This window comes from Scyliorhinus torazame, chromosome 27 (genome assembly GCF_047496885.1).
Source record: "Scyliorhinus torazame isolate Kashiwa2021f chromosome 27, sScyTor2.1, whole genome shotgun sequence".
Classification (NCBI taxonomy): domain Eukaryota; kingdom Metazoa; phylum Chordata; class Chondrichthyes; order Carcharhiniformes; family Scyliorhinidae; genus Scyliorhinus; species Scyliorhinus torazame.
The window spans coordinates 5723264-5731142 of NC_092733.1; positions in this window are offsets into that span (position 1 = coordinate 5723264).

Below are 7879 nucleotides of genomic sequence, written 5' to 3' on the forward strand. Positions count from 1 at the left end.
AGTCGGGAGCTCAGTGAGTATAATCCCTCCCCTATCGGAAACCAGATAGCTCCTCTATCTCAATTTTCACAAAATCACCCACAATTGTTGCAAATCCCTACGTTTATCTTGTAAATACACTAATCCAAAACTACTTTAGGACGTTTCGAAACTAAAAGAATCGATATAAATGTAGGGATAAATTTAAGGCTCTCAAAAACTCTTGTAAAAGTATTACTAAATGTTTGTGCATATTGAGGGAGCTCAGCATTGCCCAATAACATCCCAATTTTGGAAAGTTTTGGTGTCTGTACAGTGGCTGCTCCAGTGACAGGTTTACCACAGGAATAATCCATTGGAACAGTTGTTAACCCTTTCCAACTCGGTCTACATCTCAACTGCTTCTTGAATGACCAGATTACTGTGGGTGCGGAAGTGCATTCAGCCAATCTGTCTCTCTTACCTTCCCAGTACAACATGAAGATGATTCCAGGGTTTTCGCCTTCCATTACTCCAACTGAAAACTCATTCTTCATGTGGTTAATCACTGCTTGCGTGAAGGATTTTCTGATAGTAACCTTTCTCCTCTTTGAACCAGAGTTTCCTTCTCTCACTGGTGCAGTTTTACTGAAGCAAGGAGCTGGATTTAATCTTTCTGTGCCACAAATTTTATACTTATCTATTTTCAAACTTTCTCCAATCATTCCTCACAACTCAATCTTTCGAAGCGAGGGATTCACCTTGCATTCCTTCACATCAATATTTCAATGATTAGGGCCGCACGGTGGTTAGCCCTGCTGCCTCACGGCGCCGAGGTCCCGGGTTCAATCCCGGCTCTGGGTCACTGTCCGTGTGGAGTTTGCATATTCTCCCCGTGTTTGCGTGGGTTTCACCCCCACAACCCAAAGATGTGCAGGGTAGGTGGATTGGCCGCGCTAAATTGCCCCTTAATTGGAAAAATGAATTGGGCACTCTAGATTTATTTTTTAAAGCATTCCAATGATCAAATCGTGACACAATCTCCTACAAAAAGGAAAAAGTATTTTTCTCCTAATCTTTCCTTGAGTCTCCTAGTTTCACGAGCTATACACAGTCTCCCATTGTGATCAACTTTTAATCTCCCAAAGTAGGAATTTTGGCACAAAAACTCAGCAGTTTGCAGTTTTGATCTGCGGATTTTCACCCACTGGAAACTAAATTCAGACTCTTTCAACAGAGAAAGGGTACACTATCAGAAACTGCTGGAGAAACTTGAGGTATAGCAGCACCTGTGGAGAGCGGTGCAAAGTTAACATTTTGAGTCCAATATGACTTCTTAGGATCCAATAATATAAAACAGTTCCAATCACCCTGGGCTGGATTAGCGGGAGGCAGTGGTATTGTCGCTGGACTAGTAATTCCGAGGCCCAGGGCAATGCTTTGGAACCCAGGGTTCAAATCCTTTGAATTAATTAAAAATCTGGAATTGTGAGCAACACTGCGGTGCAGTGTTTAGCACTGCGACCTCACGGCGCCGAGGTCCCAGGTTCGATCCCAGCCCCGGGTCACTGTCCGTGTGGAGTTTGCACATTCTCCCCGTGTCTGCGTGGGTCTCACACCCACAATCCAAAGATGTGCAGGGCAGGTGGATTGGCCACGCTAAATTGCCCCTTAATTGGAAGAAAAAGAATTGGATACTCTAAATTTAAAAAAATCTGGAATTGAAAGTCTAATGACCACAAAACCATTGTCAATTGTTGTAAAAGCCCATCTGGTTCTCTAATACGGTTTAGGGAGGAAATCTGCCGTCCTTACCTGGTCTGACCTCCATGTGACTCCAGATCCACAGCAATTTGGCTGACTCTTCAATGGCCACTCATTTCAAGTGCAATTGAATTGGGCAATAAATGCTAGCCCAGCCAACGACACCCACAACCCATCAGTCAATTTTTTTTAAATGCAAAAAGACAATATTTTAATTTCCCTTACATTTAGTCTATAGGTTCCTTCAGAACTGATCCTTATAATTTATGTTGCAATAAGTATGACGGAAAAAATGTCATACAAGCTGTAAAATAAAGAACACCGGTTTCATTGTTTAATGATCCCCTCCCATTTGTGTATTTGTTTTGCGGGATGTGGGCATCGCTGGTTAGGCAGTGTTTATTGCCCATCCCCAATCGCCCTTGAGAAGGTGGTGGTGAGCCGCTGCAGTCCATGTGGTGTAGGTACATCCACAGTGCTGTTTGGAGCTCCAGGATTTTGCCCCAGTGACAGCGAAGGAACGGCGATATATTTCCAAGTCAGGTGGTGAGTGACTTGGAGGGGAACCTCCAGGTGGTGGGGTTCCCAGGTACCTGCTGCTCTTGTCCTTCCAGATGGTTAGCGGTCGTGGGTCTGGAAGGTGCTGCCTAAGGAACCTTGGCGAGTTACTGCAGTACATCTTGTAGATGGTACACATGACTCCCAGTCTGCGGTAGTGGTGGAGGGTTTGAATGTTTGAGGAAGGGGGAGCCATCAGGTGGGCTGCTTTGTCCTGGATGGTGTTGAGCTTTTTCAGTGTTGTTGGAGCTGCGCTCATCCAGGCAAGTGGAGAGTATTCCATTAGGCTCCTGACTTGTGCCTTGTAGGTGATGGACAAGATTGCGGGGAGGGGGGGTGGGGGTGCGCAGGAGGTGAGTTAGTCACTGTAGGATACCTACCCTTTTGACATGGACAGAGGAGTTGGTCATTACCAACTTTTTTATCATGATGTTAAACCAGGTGGGAGAGTGAAGCACTTCCTGCATCAGTCTCAATTGTACAACACCTTCAGTGAGGATGAAAAAAGTCCCAGCTTGCTCCAGAGGCATAAGAATAAAAAAGGTGGACGGCACGGTGGCACAATGGTTAGCACTGCTGCCTCACAGAGTCAGGCACCAGGGTTTGATTCCGGCTTTGTGTGGAGTTTGCATGTTCTCCCCATGTCTGCGCAGGTTTCCTCCGGGTGCTCCGGTTTCCTCCCATAGTCCAAAGGTGTGCAGGTTAAGTGGGCTCACGGCACTGGGGAAGGGTGTGGGCCTAGGTGAGGTGCTCTCTTGGAGGGACGTGCAGACTTGACGGGCAGAATGGCCTCCTTCTGCACTGTAGGGATTTCATGGAACAGGAGCAAAGATTTAGTCAAAATGAAGGCCAAGAGTGGCGTGGTTGTTTCCAGACAGAAATTCTAGAGTGCAAGGAGCTGCAATGGCGAGAGAAGGGGGTTCTCAAGAAGGCAGTGTTAGAGGAATAGAGTTTGGGAAGGGATGAATGTTGTTGGTATGTAAGTTACAAAGATCTTAGGGGCAGGGCCATGCACTGATTTAACTACCCAATTAAGAATTTAAAATTGGAGCTGTCAGACTGCAAGGGCAGCACGGTGGCGCAGTGGTTAGCACTGCTGCCTCACTGCTCCGGGGACCGGGTTCAACCCCGGCCCCGGGTCACTGTCCGTATGGAGTTTGCACGTTCTCCCCGTGTCTGCGTGGGTCTCACCCCCACAACCCAAAGATGTGCAAGGGAGGTGGATTGGCCACGCTAAATTGCCCCTTCATTGGAAAATAAATCATTGGGTACTCTAAATTTATTGTCAAAGAAGAAATGCTGCTCCATTGGGACTTGGTGTGATATGATACAAGCACTAGTCATTGAGCTGAACAGCACACATGGTAAATGATGGGCTTTAGTGGCGTCTCAACCTGATAAAAACATGGATGAAAGTTTCAGTAGAATGCAGAGGTAGAAGCAGAGATCAGCAATGTTGTGGGGCACGTGACCTTTCTGATGGGGAAGATATGGGAGCAAAAACTCAATTATGAGAATCATGGGGAAGGATTCGGGCAGCAACAAGATATTGATGGAAATGGACAAGGATGGGGAAGTTGGAGATGGAGCAGTGTTTTCCTAGAAAGGGGGTTGAGGATGTTTTTTTTCTTGAGGAGGGGGCTGATGACACCTTTTCTTTAGAATATGCAGCTTGTAACTTTTAATCAGATTTATTCTTCCCAGCGCAAACACCAAAACATGCCATAAAGATCCACAAAGATGCAGCCAGGGAGAAATGGCTCAGGAGACAGATCTGTAGTGATGTAGAACATTCTCTCTCGAGTTACCATCCCCTGATCAGACCTTGGTGACTATGGGTTTCTGAGATGAGTTCATGTTTATGTGGGACAAGGTACCACAGTGGTTTGTCCTTTGTGCAGGTTGTGGAACTACCACAGATAAATAAAACATGCCTAAAATTCTTACCCGCAGGGTTTGTCCAATATTGATAGCTGTAACCACAAACATAAACTCAGTGATTGACTCCTACACAGACTTATTGACTCAATGTACACACATTTCTGTAGTTTTCCAACTGAACGGAACACGGGACTGGGGAATAGATAGGGGCTCCACCTTATCATAATCCCCTCACCTACCAAACCCTCTGCTCACCCTCAGTCAGCCCCAACCTCACCAATCCCCTCACCCACACTCAACCCCACCCTCACCCACAAAACTCTCCTCTCACTGCACTCAACCTCACCAACCCCCTCATCCGCCAACCCTCACACCTCCCCGCATTCAGCTCCAACTTCACTTAATCACCTTGTCATCATGTGTGATGTCTCCAAAACACCAAAACGTATATATCGATTCGTTTGGACAAGCAACAATGTGTTTGACTTCTCTGCTCTAACGCACTAGCTCTGAGATCGGTTATAGTCACAACACTCTCCTGACTGACAGCAGCACTAACCAGGGATTTTCTGCCTTACCCACTCTGTCTAAACCCATTAAGAAAGTGTGGTAATAGTGAAGGACAATATTGAAATTGAAAATCGCTTATTGTCACAAGTAGGCTTCAAATAAAGTTACTGTGAAAAGCCCCTAGTCGCCACATTCCGGCGCCTGTTCGGGGAGGCTGGTACGGGAAATATGTGAAAAGCTGTGACTGGACAATCTGTGATTAAGCAGAATTACTGTTGCTGCACAGAATAAATCAAAAAATCCTCTTGTCAAATGTGACGGCTTCAGGATTTTCAATTGTTACATTTAATTCACAATTGTTCAGATCACATCAGTGGGAAGAGATGAGAAATTGAACGTTTCAAGTTTTCTTGTGACAGAAAGTAAAAACATTTCAACAAGAAATCAATGACTGTCACTGACACTTGGCAAGTCTGAAGATAGCGTGTTCAGCAGACTGCCATGTCTGAACATATCAGCCGGATAGATACTCTTTTCCATACCCTCTCCCATAGGTACACTCTAACATAGGTACACTTTCCCATACTCTCCCGTAGGTACTCTCTCCCGTAGGTACTCTCTCCCGTAGGTACTCTCTACTCTCTCCCGTAGGTACTCTCTCCCGTACTCTCCCATAGGTATACTCTCCCGTAGATACTCTCCTACTGATACTTTCTCCTATAGTCTCTCCCATACTCTCTCCTACATACTCTTCTAGACTCTCTCCTATACATACTCTCTAATAGACTCCTGTTCATACTCTCCTATAGATTCTCTCCTGTACATATTCTCTCCCATACTCTCCTATAGACGCTCTCCTGTTTAAGAAGGGTAGCAAGGATAATCCCGGGAACTACATGCCGGTGAGCCTTACGTCAGTGGTAGGGAAATTACTGGAGAGAATTCTTAGAGACAGGATCTACTCCCATTTGGAAGCAAATGGACGTATTAGTGAGAGGCAGCACGGTTTTGTGAAGGGGAGGTCGTGTCTCACTAACTTGATAGAGTTTTTCGAGGAGGTCACTAAGATGATTGATGCAGGTAGGGCAGTAGATGTTGTCTATATGGACTTCAGTAAGGCCTTTGACAAGGTCCCTCATGGTAGACTAGTACAAAAGGTGAAGTCACACGGGATCAGGGGTGAACTGGCAAGGTGGATACAGAACTGGCTAGGCCATAGAAGGCAGAGGGTAGCAATGGAGGGATGCTTTTCTAATTGGAGGGCTGTGACCAGTGGTGTTCCACAGGGATCAGTGCTGGGACCTTTGCTCTTTGTAGTATATATAAATGATTTGGAGGAAAATGTAACTGGTCTGATTAGTAAGTTTGCAGACGACACAAAGGTTGGTGGAATTGCGGATAGTGATGAGGACTGTCTGAGGATACAGCAGGATTTAGATTGTCTGGAGACTTGGGCGGAGAGATGGCAGATGGAGTTTAATCCGGACAAATGTGAGGTAATGCATTTTGGAAGGTCTAATGCAGGTAGGGAATATACAGTGAATGGTAGAACCCTCAAGAGTATTGAAAGTCAAAGAGATCTAGGAGTACAGGTCCACAGGTCATTGAAAGGGGCAACACAGGTGGAGAAGGTAGTCAAGAAGGCATACGGCATGCTGGCCTTCATTGGCCGGGGCATTGAGTATAAGAATTGGCAAGTCATGTTGCAGCTGTATAGAACCTTAGTTAGGCCACACTTGGAGTATAGTGTTCAATTCTGGTCGCCACACTACCAGAAGGATGTGGAGGCTTTAGAGAGGGTGCAGAAGAGATTTACCAGAATGTTGCCTGGTATGGAGGGCATAAGCTATGAGGAGCGGTTGAATAAACTCGGTTTGTTCTCACTGGAACGAAGGAGGTTGAGGGGCGACCTGATAGAGGTATATAAAATTATGAGGGGCATAGACAGAGTGGATAGTCAGAGGCTTTTCCCCAGGGTAGAGGGGTCAATTACTAGGGGGCATAGGTTTAAGGTGAGAGGGGCAAGGTTTAGAGTAGACGTACGAGGCAAGTTTTTTACGCAGAGGGTAGTGGGTGCCTGGAACTCGCTACCGGAGGAGGTGGTGGAAGCAGGGACGATAGTGACATTTAAGGGGCATCTTGACAAATACATGAATAGGATGGGAAGAGAGGGATACGGACCCAGGAAGTGTAGAAGATTGTAGTTTAGTCGGGCAGTATGGTCGGCACGGGCTTGGAGGGCCGAAGGGCCTGTTCCTGTGCTGTACATTTCTTTGTTCTTTGTTCTTTGTCCTGTACATACTCTCTCCTGTACATATTCTCTCTCCTATACTTCAGATACTAGATGGAAACCCTCACCTATAGTTCTTTGCTGGCTTCAGACAGGCAGATCAGACTTACGGTGACCACTTTCTAGCTTAGAACTGGAAAAATTGACAGAGTACACCACCCCTCATGGCACCTAACCTAAGGCACTTACATACCTCGTATCTGCTACAGCTTTACTGCTTCAGTGTGAAACCATTGTGCCTTCCATGGAAATGCCGTTGATTTACGATGAAGGTCACAGTACTGAGCTGTGACTGCCAAAAGGCACTCGCTCACACAAGACATCGGAAGGTCACTTCCATTTTCCTGTGATGTTCTCTCCTGTCTTGTGGAAGTTGCCAGACTCAGTTATAGCATAAAACCTGCGGACATTCTTGGGACCATAGAATCCCTACAGTACAGGAGGAAACCCACACAGTCAAGGAGAACGTGTTGTAGTGGTATTGTCACTGGACTAGTAATCCAGAGATCCAGAGTAATGCTCTGGGGACCAAGGTTCAAATCCCCCCACTGCAGATGGTGACATTTGAATTAAATAAAAATCTGGAATGACCATGAAACTATTCTCGATTGGTGTAGAAACTCACCTGGTTCACTAATGTCCTTCAGGAAAGGAAATCTGCCGTCCTTACCCCGCCTGGCCTACATGTGACTCTAGATCCATAGACATGTGGTTTGACTCTTAAATGCCCTCAGGGATGGGCAATAAATGCTGGCCCAGCCCAGCAACGCCCACATCCCAGGAACAAATAAAAACTCCACTCACCCAAGGTCGGAACTGAACCCAGGAACAGTGAGGCAGCAGTGCTAACCACTGTGCCACCATTCACCAATCTTCTAATTGGATGCAGTCAGTGAGATCAATGGACTATTTTTTTAA